Genomic DNA, 13,410 nt, shown 5'->3' with positions numbered 1-13,410 from the left:
TGCATGCACCATCTTCACCAATGGAAATTCAAAAAGCTAGAATCCAATTTTGTTGGTTTCAGAGAAAAACTATTTAATTTTTGTTAAGAATACTTTACAGGGATGCTATGCCCTGTAAAGTGACTATATTTTTCAGTAAAAAGTTTTTTGGTTGTGGATGACTATCTTACAAATAAAGACATCTGTATGTGAGCAATACTAACTTAATTGAATTGCTATTATCATCCCAAACTGAGTATTTATCCACATGCTATGAAATAGAAAATGGACCATTGTGCTCAAATTTTAACTGCATGACAAAACAATTATACTTATCAGCATAATTAAATATTTCCCATTTTAAACAATTACAAATGCATATTTAATTCCCAAATATTACAAACTAATTTGAAAAAAAAAATCCCCTTGCACAAGTTTAAAGCACATCGCTTCTCCCATTCCTATGTTCTTTTCTCTTTGGGGGCATCTTGACTTCTTTCCCAAAATCCAAGTTCTTGATTTAGAATTAAAAAAAAAATTAAACTTCGTAACTTCTCTTTCACCCTCACTCTTCACAATAGCCTCATTAAGAATAATGTTTATGATTACTACTTTTTGACACATTGCAATTTCTAGTATCCATCCCCTTCACCAAATGTGGAATCTGAGGTTCCACTCCTTTTTTTTCCTAAATATTATACTGGGATATGGAAATTTTATTGTAAAAAATGTGTACTTCCAGGACAGACTCAGAAAGAAAACACATATATACAGAAAACATATATACATACATACAGAAAGCACAGATATAAGTATTGCTACCCTTGTGGGTTTTATTTTTAATTTAGCAGCAAATATTCATCCACTCCAGGCATCCCAGACGTGGACACACAAATACACACACACACACACACTGGCAATAAATAAATTAATTAATTAATAAAATCTCATATAAATTCAACACTGTCAGAAGCAAAAACTAAAGGAGTTCATGACCTCTTCATCAGCCCTGCAAGGTGTATTAGAGGGGACTCATTGAGTGGAAAGAAGATACCAAAGCAGTATGAACACAAAAGCAGTAAGAATGAATATTTCTGTAAAATATTCAGTCAAGGAACTCACAAAATAAAACTCTAAAACATGGAGAGGAGAGGAGTAAAGAATGGGCTCAAACAAATGACTATTAACTTAATATAGACTACTATATGTAGAAGAGTTTATACAAAAACTAATGCTAACCATATATCAAAAACCCCTAATCAATAATCAAATAATAAAGAGAAAGAAATCCAAATATATCATAAAGAAAGTCAGAAAAATACGAAAGAAAGAAAAACAAGGAAGGATCAGAGAAAATCTCCAGAAACAGACGATAAATACTATCTATCAAAATTTGTTTTGAACGTAAATTAATTAAAGGCTCCAAGCAAAAGACATATGATGACAGAATGGATAAAAATAGCATGACCCATCTATATGCTACCTACAAGAGATTCATTTTAGACCTAAATAATCTGCAAATTGAAAATGAGAGAATGGAGAAATATCTATCATGCAAATGGGTGTAAAAAAATACCCACAAGGGTAGCAATACTTATATCAGAAAAAATAGACTTTAAAACAAAGACTGTAACAAGAGACAAAAAGGACACCATATAATAATAAAGGGGATGGTCCAAGAAGAAAATACAACGATTTCAATATTTATGTATCCAACATGGGAGCACCCAAATATATAAAGCAGTTAATAAAAATAAAGGAACTAATCAATAATACAGTTATAGTAGGGGACTTCAACACCCCACTTACATCAATGGACAGATCTTCTAAACAGAAAATCAACAACGAAACAATGGCTTTGAATGACACACTGAACTAAATGGATTTAACAAATATATTCAGAACATTCCATCCTAAAACGCCAGAATACACATTCTTTTCAAATGCACATGGAACATTCTCCAGAATATATCACATATTAGGCCCCAAAACAACCTCAGCAAATTCAAGATCGAAGTCATATGCATCTTTTATAACCACAAGGCTATGAAATTAAAACTCTACCACCAGGAAAAATCTGGAAAGACCACAAATAGATGGAGGTTATATAACATGCTATTAAATAATAAATGGGTCAACCAAGAAATAATACAAAAATTTTTTTAAAATGTACATGGAGGGGTGCCTGTGTAGCTCAGTCATTAAGCGTTAGCCTTCTGCTCAGGTCTTGGTCCCAGGGTCCTGGGATTGAGCCCCACATCAGTCTCCCTGCCCAGTGTGAAGCCTGCTACTCCCTCTCCCACTTGCCCTGCTTGTGTTCCTTCTCTCTGTGTCTCTCTCTCTGTCAAGTAATACATAAAATCTTTTAAAAGATGTACATGGAAAGAAATGAAAATGAAAACATAATGGTCCAAAATCTTTGAGATGCAGCAAAAGTGGTTCTAAGAGGGAAAGTTAGAGAAATACAGGCCTACTTCAAGAAGTAAGTAAAATCATGAATAACCTAAACTTAAATACTTTAGTTAACTTAAGTAACTTAAACCTAAAGAAGCTAGAAGAAGAACAAACAAAACCTAAAACCAGGAGAAGGAAGTAAATAAAGATTAGTGAAGAAATAAATGAAATAAAAACTAAAAAACAAACAAACAAATAAACACATTAGAACAGATTGATAAAACCAAAAAAACAAAAACAAAAACCAGGAGCTGGTTCTTTGAAAAATTTAATAAAATTTATAAAGTTCTAGCCAGACTTTTCAAGAATAAAAAAAGAGAAAAAGTCAAATAAATAAAATCACAAGTGGGAGAAGAGAAATAACAACCAACACCACAGAAATACAATAATTGGAGAATATTATGAAAAACTATATGCCTCAAAATTGGACCATGTAGAAGAAATGGATACATTCCTAGAAAACATGTGAACTACCAAAACTGAAACACACTTGAGCAGACTGATAACCAACAAAGAAATTGTATCAGTAATCAAAAAAATTCCACAAATGAAAGTCCAGGACCACATAGCTTCCCAGGGGAATTCTACCAAAAATTTAAAGAAGAGTTAATACCTATTCTGAAACTATACACAAAAATGGAAAAGGAAGGAAAACTTCCAAATTCATTCTATGAGGCCAACATTACCCAGATACCGAAAGCAGATTAAGACTTCACTAAAAAAGAGAAATAGAAGCCAATATCCCTAACGAACATAGATGCAAAAATTCTTGATTAAAAAAAACTAGCAAATCAAGTTCAAAAATATATATATATAAGAAAATCATTCACCATGATCAAGTGCCATTTATTCCTGGGTTGTGATGGTGGTTCAATATTTGCAAATCAATCAACATAATATATTACATCAATAAAAGATAAGCACCATATGATCAATTCAATACACAGAAAAAGCATAACATCCACTCATGATAAAAAGCCTCAACAAAGTAGGTTTAGAGGGAACATAACTTGACATAATAAAAGCCATATATGAAAAGCCCACAGCTAACAGTCCTCAATGAAGAAAAACTGAGAGCTTTTCCCCTAAGGTCAGGAACAAGGCAAGGATGTCCAGGTCTCAGCACTTTTATCCAACACAGTACTGGAAGTACTAGCCACAACAATCAGACAAGAAAAAGAAATGAAATGCATCCAAATCAGTAGAGAAAAACTAAAACTTTCACTACTTGCAGATGACATGATACTCTATATTGAAAACCCGAAAAACTCCACCAAAAAACTGCTAGAACTGATCAACAAATTCACTAAAGTTATAGGATACAAAATCAATATACAGAAATCTGTTGCATTTCTATACATCAATAATGAAGCAGCAGAAATAGAAATTAAGAAAAAAATCCCATTTACAACTGCATCAAAAATATAAAATGCTTAGTAATAACCTTACCTAAGGAAGTGAAAGACCTGAAAACTATAAAACAGTGATAAACGAAATTGAAGAGGACACAAAGAAATGGAAAGACATTCCATGCTCATGGATGGTAAGAACAAATATTGTTAAAAGGTCTATGGTATTCAAAGCTATCTACACATTTAATTCTACCCTTATCAAAATATCAATAGCATTTTTTTTCACAGAGCTAGAACAAACAATCCTAAAATTTGTTTGGAACCACCAAAGACCCAGAATAGTCAAAGCAATTTTGAAAAAGAATAGCAGAGGTGGAGGCATCACAATTCTGACTTCAAATTATACTACAAAGCCATAATTATCAAAACAGAATGATGCTGGCACAAAAATAGACACATAGATCAATAGAACCAAATAGAAAACCTAGAAATAAACCCACAATTGTATGGTCAACTGATCTTTTGCAAAGCAGGAAAAAATATCCAATGAGAAAAGGACAGTCTCTTCAATAGATGGTGCTGGGAAAATTAGACAGCAGCATGCAAAAGAATGAAACTGGACCACTTTCTTACACCATACACAAAAATAAATGCAAATGGAAGTGTGATACCAGAAACCATCAAAATCATATAAGAGATCATAAGCAGGGCATAAAAGCAAGGTAGGCTTTTCTGTGTGATGAACATTATCACCTAATTATTTCTACCCTGCACAAAATACATCACTACTTCTTGGGATCCTCAAAACACAAGGGCCCTTGTTACTAGACAGTTGCTGCACAGTACAGGATGAATGCTCCTAGGGTGCTAATTGGTGATGACAATTGATTCATGAGGTTAAATGGTACTCATTGTTATGTTACAGCAAAGGATCAGGTTTGAAAACCTGTTTCCTTCCTCTTTAGGCAGCAGGCAGGGACTGGAGGTTGAAGAGTCTGAAAGGATTGAAGGAGGTTGGCTTCTCTGTAACAGGCTTTGTAGGTCATTTTTATTATAGTACACTCATGTGGGAATAAATGACTTATTTTGAATTTTTATGGATTAAAAAATAGTTTATAACATTCACTTAGTAAAGAATTCAGTAACTCTCCAAGTGAGTTAAGTATATTGATAAATGTCTCCCCCATCCATTTTTACTTAAGTGGTAGCACACTGAGCACACTGTTCTATACCTTGCTCTTTAAATTAGTACTGTTGCCATAGGCAACCAGAAAAAAAAACCCTACATGTTTATTAGTGTGGGCAGTAATTAAATGAATTTGCTATACCCATGAAATCGGATATCATGAAGAGATTAAAAATGATGATGCAGGGGCACCTGGCTGGTTCAGTAGGTTGATTATTTATTTCTGGTTATATATTACTTTCACAGAATGAAAATATCAGCACATAACAAAAGGTATATATTAAAGTCTCCACCCCACACCAGGTTCCTAGACCCCTAGTTCCATTCCCAATTAGGGTACTCAAGATTCAAAAAATTAAAATATGACAGGGCTTTCATGATATAATATATGTGTAAGCAAAGAAACTCAGTGCACTAGTATCAGAGCTAGGATAGAATTCTGTTCCTTTTGTGAACCAAGTTCTTTCTGACTTTCAGGGCCTCAGATATGTTGTTCCCACTATGTAGAAAACGTGTTCCCCCACACTTGTCTGTCTGTCTGTCTCTTACTGTCTTTTTGGGTCTCAGCTTAGAACTTTCTTCCTTTAGAGTCCACTGTAACCCAGGAGGGATTTCCATCCTGTGTGATGTCAGAGTATCCTGAATGTCTTGTATCTCAGAGAGCTCTTATACCTGTTTGCTATAGTTTCTTTTATGTTTTATGTCTCTTTTAGCAGAAATCATGAAGTCTGTCTCACTAGTTTTTGTATCTCAGAATCCAACACAGTGCCTGACAGGAAGATTTGGGAAAAGTCTATCTTATTTGGACCCCAAGACCCAATACAAAAACTGTCCCCATTGTCTCCTCATTATCCAACACAGATTAGAGTTGTCTGAAAGAGCACAAATAAAGAAGTTGGAGTTTTGGGGTGTCTGGGTGGCTCAGTGGGTTAAAGCCTCTGCCTTTGTCTCAGGTCATGGTCTCAGGGTCCTGGGATTGAGCCCTTCATCGGGCTCTCTGCTCAGCAGGGAGCCTGCTTCCCCCTCTCTCTCTGCCTGCCTCTCTGCCTACTTGTGATCTCTGTCTGTCAAATAAATAAATAAAACTTTTAAAAAAGAAGAAGTTGGAGTTTCAGTGGGTGGAAGATGATGGAAGCTCATCACTAATATCCCAAATGGACAAAGATATTTTTAAGGCTCAGGAAAATATAATTGGAAATAGAATTGGGGGTAGGAGATGTCTGGGAATGATTCTTGCTCCTCATAAGAGAAGTACGGGAGAGGGCTATCTTCTGGATAACACTGTGCTGAGACTTGATGCCTGAAACTCTTATTGCAGAGGATATAATGCAAAATGAAGTATTTTTTGATGTCAGAAGGTTCATTTCTTGAACCCTTTGGAGACAGATATCAGCTATATGCTGACTTCAGAGAATCCTTCCATACATGCTAAAAAGAAGCTAGCCAAAATGCTGGCTTCCCAAACAACCCAGGATTGTACAATTTCTTCCAGTGTCCACTGGAGGTCGCTACTCCACCACTGATACTCTGTGATGGTCCAGTGAGTGTAAATGTGAATCATTTACAGCCAATTATTCTATGCCCTCACAGCACAAAGCTCCTAAATGTACAATCGTTCCAGGACTTAGGTGTGTGGACAAAAAAGATGAGATAGAAATATCAATGATCTTGTCCCCATCCTTATATTCCCCATGTATATATAGTCCAAGGATCCCAGGTATCCTGGTATATTTCCCACCACACTGATGTGTGGCTAACACAGGCACAGGGTAGATGGTCTTCCTGGAGTGGCATGTGCTATTCAGCAACTGTATGTAAAGGATACCATAATCTAGGACTGAGGGATTATCTTAGGTTGTGAAATGCAAAATGGCTAATTATACAGAGGACTGTTAATGACTGTTAATTGTCTGTTCACCTGTTACACCATCTTCATGTGTAACTTTCTAATATGTCCCTAACTTCAAAGCCCTTTCTCTTTCCTGAAAATAAGAGCTTCCAAAAGTGTGGAACACAGAAAACTGATGACACCCACAAAAATTTAAGTGCTACTTGGATATTAAAACTTACATAGTAATATATATGTTTTATTTGACAATAAACTTATAGCATATCACAGCCATATCAAGGTGTTTGTGGGACGATAGGAAAGAGCATTGATATTACATATCCTTTGGAAATTTTTCATAAATTTTCATCTAAATATCTCTGACTTTTCCCCCCAGATTTCCTTCCTTATTAACAATTACCCAGTTTTTTTAACCCTCTTTCTAAATACTCCATCTCTTATCAGACTTCTTGATTTTTTAAAACTAGAAGATTCTCCATTTCCCTTCCCTTCTGCCATTGTTTTCTCAGAAGCCAACTCCAAGCTTCCAACTTGCATTCTTTTTACCAGGAACAATTTTTTCAATAAAGGACTCTCCTCAGGACAGTTTTGGAGTGACAGCAGGACATTATAAGTGGCAGTGATTTTTCCCTCTCAGAAAACATTCAAACAAATTGCTTTTTCCTCTCAAAGCAGAAAATGTAAGTACATGTCAAGAAGAAAAAAGCCATACTTAACCTCTTTGTGTGTTCTGAGCATTTTGCCGCAGTCTTAAAAGTCATTCAATTTTACTGAAAACATGAGACAAAAACAGCAGAGTGGTATCCAGAGTTGTCAACAATCTTAAAAGTGTAGAATAAATGACTGAGTTCTGAAAGATGTGCATCTTTTCTGATAACAATGTTATGAAAGTAGAAACAAAACACAAGAAAAAATCTGGGAAGACCGTAAGTACATGGAAATTAACAAATACTACTAAATAATGAATGGGTCAACCAAGAAATAAGAGGAAATCCAAAAATACATAAAGACAAATGAAAATGAAAACACAACAATCCAAAGCTTTTAGGATGCAGCAAAAGTGCTTCTAAGAGGGAAGTTTATAGGAATAAAGACCTACTTCCAGAAGCAAGAAAAATCTTGAATAAGCAACCTAACTTTATATCTAAAGGAGTGAGAAAGAGAAGAACAAATGAAACCCAAAGCCAGCAGAAGGAAGGAAAAAAGAGACTAGAGTAGAAATAAATGACATAGAAACTAAAAAACAAACAAGCAAACAAACAAAAAAACCGAGAACAGATCAGTGAAAACGGGAGCTGGTTCCTTGAAAAGATCAACAAAATTGACAAACATTTAGGCAGACTCATCAAAAAATATATTGAGAGAGGATTTAAATAAATAAAATCAGAAATGAAAGAGGAGAAATAAAAACCAATACCACAGAAATACAAAGGCTTGTAAGAGAATGTGATGAAAAATTATATGACAACAAAATGGCCAACCTAGAAGAAATGGATAAATTCCTAGAAACATACAACCTCCCAAAACTGGATCAGGAAGAAATGGAAAATTTTAACAGACCAATAATGATAGTAATGCAATTGAATCTGTCACCAAAAAACAAACAACAAACAAAATTTCAGGTCCACACAGCTTCACATATGAAGCCTATTAAATATTTAAAGAATATTTTTCTCAAACTACTCCAAAAATAGAAGAGGAAAGAAAACATCCAAATTCATTCTAGGAGGATAGCATCACCCTGATGCCAAAACCAGATACAGACACTACAAAAGAGGGAGGGGGGATAGGAGAGAGAGAACTACAGGCCAGTATCTTTGATGAACATAGATGCAAAGTCCTGAAAAAATTATTAGCAACACAAATCCAAAAATACTTTTAAAAAATCATTATGATCAAGTTGAATTTATTCCTGTGATGCAAATGTGGTCCCACATTCACAATTCAATCAATGTAATACAGAGGAGCTAAGATGGCACAGTAGTAGGAGGACCCTAGGCTTACTCCAAACCCCATGATCCTGCACGCTAGTGGGACAACCCTTCTGGGTTAAACCTGCCTCAATTCCAACATTGCGAGACCCTTCCACAGAAGATGAGTGCAGGCCCCTGCCATACAAGGTCCCTTAAGTTAGAAGTTTTAAACCTCAGCTGACCTGGATGGGATAGAACCCAAAGTGCAGTGCACTGGTTCAGGCAGGCAAGCAGCCCAGACACAAACAGTGGGAAAACAGCAATCTGAAAAACACATGGAATGCATGAGGGGAAATTATTCACTCTTCTGGGAGGGCTTCCCTGATAGCAGCAAGCACAACTCCCCTCTCCAGGGGCAAAGGAGCTGGCTGGTGCCATTTCCCTCCCCAGCACCTCAACATAAACTAACTTCAATAAACAGCACAACTCCAAGATAGGCTGCTTAATTACACCAAGCCCCACCACCCTGCACTCTGCTGGTACTGATTTTCTCAGGCAAATGTGTCTGAGAACTAGCACAGTGGGCCTTTCCCCATGAAGACCAGCACAAACCCCTGCACACACATCTACTGACCATAGAATTCTGCAAAGCTTTAGCTCTCGTGGAAATAGCATCAGGTCTCTTTTAACAAGCAGATCAAAGTATACCTAGTTAAGACTCACCAAACTCTGGCCAAGGTTCAAACACTCACCACTGTAAGCAAACGAAACCCAGCATAGGACTGACCTGAGGGATATAGCAGCCATAACACAGCAGTAGAGTGCATGTAGCATACACCAGTGGTATCTCCTGATGTGGCCAGGCCCTGGACAGTATATGACTTCCTCTTAATAAAGCCATTACTTTCAGTAGCAGGAAACATAACAGGCTTTCCTAACACAGAGAAGACAGAGACTTAGACAAAATGCCAAGGTGGAGGAATTCATCCCAAAAGAAAGAGCAAGAAAAGGCCACAGCCAGGGATCTAATTAGAACAGATATAACTAATATGCCTGATCCAGAATTTAAAGCTTCAAGCATAAAGATACTAGCTGGGCTTGAGAAAAGCATAGAAGACATCAGAGAGCTCCTTACTGCAGAGATAAAAGCTTAAAACCAATCAACCCAAAATGAAACATGCAATAACTGAGATTCAAAATTGATATATACACCACAAGGATAGAATATACAGAGGAAGGACTAAGTGTTATAGAAGACAGAATTATGGAAAATAAAGCTGAGCAAAAGAAGGAAAGAAAAATCCTTAATCACAAAAGTAGACTTAGGGAACTTAGTGATTCCATGAAACACGGTAGCATTCATATCATAGGAGTCCCAGAAGACAAAGAGAGAGATAAGGGGGCAGAAGGATTATTTGAGGAAGTTATAGCAGAAAACTTTCCTAATTTGGGAAAGGAAACAGACTTCCAAATCTAGAAAGCACAGAGAACTCCCATCAAAGTCAACAAAAGCAGGCCAGCACCAGGACATATTAAATTTAAATTTGCAAAGTATAGAGATAAAGAAAATCCTAACTTACAAAAGTCCCTAACTTACAAAAGAAGACAAAAAGGTTAACAGCAAATCTCTGCATGGAAACTTGGCAGGTCAGAAGAGAATGGCATGATATATTCGATGTGCTTAATGGGAAAAATCTGTAGCCAAGAATACTCTATCCAACAAGGCTATCATTCAGAGTAGAAGGAGAAATAGTTTCCCAGACAAACAAAAACTAAAGGAGTTCATGATCACTAACCAGTCCTGCAAGAAATATTAAAGGGAACTCTTTGGGAAAGACTAGAAGGGAACAGAGAAAACCTCCAGAAACAATAACAAAACAAGCAATAAAATGGCACTTAATTCATATCAAGCAATAATTACTCTGAATATAAATGGACTAAATGCTCCAATCAAAAGACATAGGTGTCAGAAGGATAAAAAACCAAGAGCCATTGACATGCTGTCTATAAGACACTCATTTTTTTTACCTAGAGACACCTGAAGTTTGAAAGTGAGGAGATGGAAAAATATTTATCATGGAAATGGATGTCAAAAGAAAGCCAGAGTAGCAATACTTATATCAGACAAATGAGGTTTTATCTTTATTTTTATTATTTTTTAAAGATTTTATTTATTTACTTGACAGAGATCACAAGTAGGCAGAGAGGCAGGCAGAGAGAGAGAAGGAAGCAGGCTCCCTGCAGAGCAGAGAGCCCAATGCGGGGCTTGATCCCAGGACCCTGAGATCATGACCTGAGCCAAAGGCAGAGGCTTTAACCCATTGAGCCACCCAGGCACCCCGACAAATGAGGTTTTAAACCAAAGACTGTAACAAGAAATGAAGAGGTACACCATATCATAATAAAAGGGTCTATCCAACAAGAAGATCTAACAATTATAAATATTTATATCCCCAACCTGGAAGCCCCAAATATATAAAACAATTAATAAAAAACATAAAAGAAACTCACTTATAATAATACAATAATAGTAGAGGACTTTAACACTCCACTTACATCAATGCACACATCATCTAAGAAAAGAATCAGCAAGGAAACAGTGGCTTTAAATTACACACTGGAACAGATGACTTAACAGATATATTCAGAACATTTCATCCTAAAACAGAATACACATTCTTTTCAAGTGCATGTGGGATGTTCTCCAGAATAGATCACATACTAAGTCACAAATCATCCCTCAACAAGTACAAAAAGGCTGAAATCATACCATGAATCTGACCAAAATGCTATAAAACTTGAAGTCAACCCCAAGAAAAAATTTGGAAAGACCACAAAAACAGGGAGGTTAAAGAACATCCTATTAAAGGAGTGCCTGGGTGGCTCAGTCAGTTAAGTGTCTGTCTTTGGCTCAGGTCATGATCCTGGCGTCCTAGGATTGAGCCATGCTTTGCTGTGTTCCCTGCTCAGTGGGGAGTCTGCTTGTCTCTCTTCCTTTTCCTCTGCCCCTCCCCCTGCTTGTGAGTGCATGCTTTCTTTCTCTTAAATAAATAAATAAATAACTCTTTTAAAAAAATGAGAGAGAACATCCTATTAAAGAATGAATAGGTCAACAAGGAAGTTAAAGAAGAATTTTTAAAAATAAAAATTAAAAATTTTAAAAAATCTTGGGATTGGCCCTGCATTGGGCTCTCTGCTCAGCGGGGAGTCTGCTTCTCCCTCTCCCTCTGCCTGCTTCTCTGCCTACTTGTGATCTCTGTCAAATAAATAAATAAATAAAATCTTTAAAAAACAATATGCATGATAAAATGAAAATGAAAACAGAATGGTCCAAAATATTTGGTATGCAGCAAAAGTAGTCATAAGAAGGAAATACATAGCAATATAGGCCTACCTCGAGAAGCAAGAAAAATCTCAAATAACAACCTAATCTTACACCTAAAGGAGCTAGAGAAAGACCAACAAATGAAGTCTAAAGACATAAAGGAAATAATAAAGAGCAGAAAAGTGATATAGAAACAAATGGATAAAAAAAACCCCAGTAGAATATATTAATGAGACCAGGAGCTGATTCTTTAGAAAAATAGAATTTATAAACCCCTAGCCAGATTAATCAAAAAGAAAAAAAGAGAAAGAATGCAAATAAATAAAATCATGAATGAGAGAGGAGAAATTATATCCAAGACTATAAAAATACAAATAATTTTAAGAAAATATTATGAAAAACCATATGTGAATGAATTAGGTAATCTGGAAGAAATAGATAAATTCCTAGAAACACATAAACTACCAAAACTAAAACAGGAAAAAAAAACTTAGACTAATATCCAGCAAAGAAATTGAATCAGTAATCAAAAATCTTCCAACAAACAAAATCCAGGACCAGTTGACTTCACAGGTGAATTCTATCAAACATTTAAAGAAGAGTTAAGACCTAATTTTCTCAAACTGTTCCAAAAAATAGACATGGAAGGGAAATTCCAGACTCATTCCACAAGGCCAGCATTACCCTGATTCCAAAACCAAAAACCTCAATGAAAAAGAGAACTAAACGCCAATATCCCTGATGAACACAGATGCAAAACTTCTCAACAAAATACCAACAAATCAAATACAACAGTACATTAAAAGAATCATCCACCACAATCAAGTGGGATTTATTCCTGTGTTGCAGGGGTGGTTCAATATTTGTAAATCAATCAATGTGAATCCCCACATTAATAAAGGAAAAGATAAGAACCATATGGTCCTCTCAAAAGATGCAGAAAATGCATTTGACAAAGTAAGGCATATATTCCGATAAAAAGCCTCAATAAGGTAGAGTTAGAAGAAACATACATCAACATCATAAAAGGCCATATACAAAGAACCCACATCTAATATCATCTTTAATGGACAAAAACAGCTTTTCCTCTACAGTCAAGAGCAAGACAGGAATGTCCACTCTTACCACTGTCCTAGCCTCAGCAATCAGATAATAAAAAGAAACAAAAGGCATCTGGGTCAGCAAGGAAGAAGTCAAACTTTCACTATTTGCAAATGATCTGATACTCTATGTAGAAAATCTGAAAGACTACACCAAAAAATTGTTGAAACTGATACACAAATTCAGTAAATTCACAGGATATAAAACCAATGTGCAGATATCAGTTGCATTTCTATACACCAAAAATGAAG

This window comes from Neovison vison, chromosome X (assembly GCF_020171115.1).
Source record: "Neovison vison isolate M4711 chromosome X, ASM_NN_V1, whole genome shotgun sequence".
Lineage (NCBI taxonomy): Eukaryota > Metazoa > Chordata > Mammalia > Carnivora > Mustelidae > Neogale > Neogale vison.
This window is presented reverse-complemented; position numbering follows the sequence as displayed.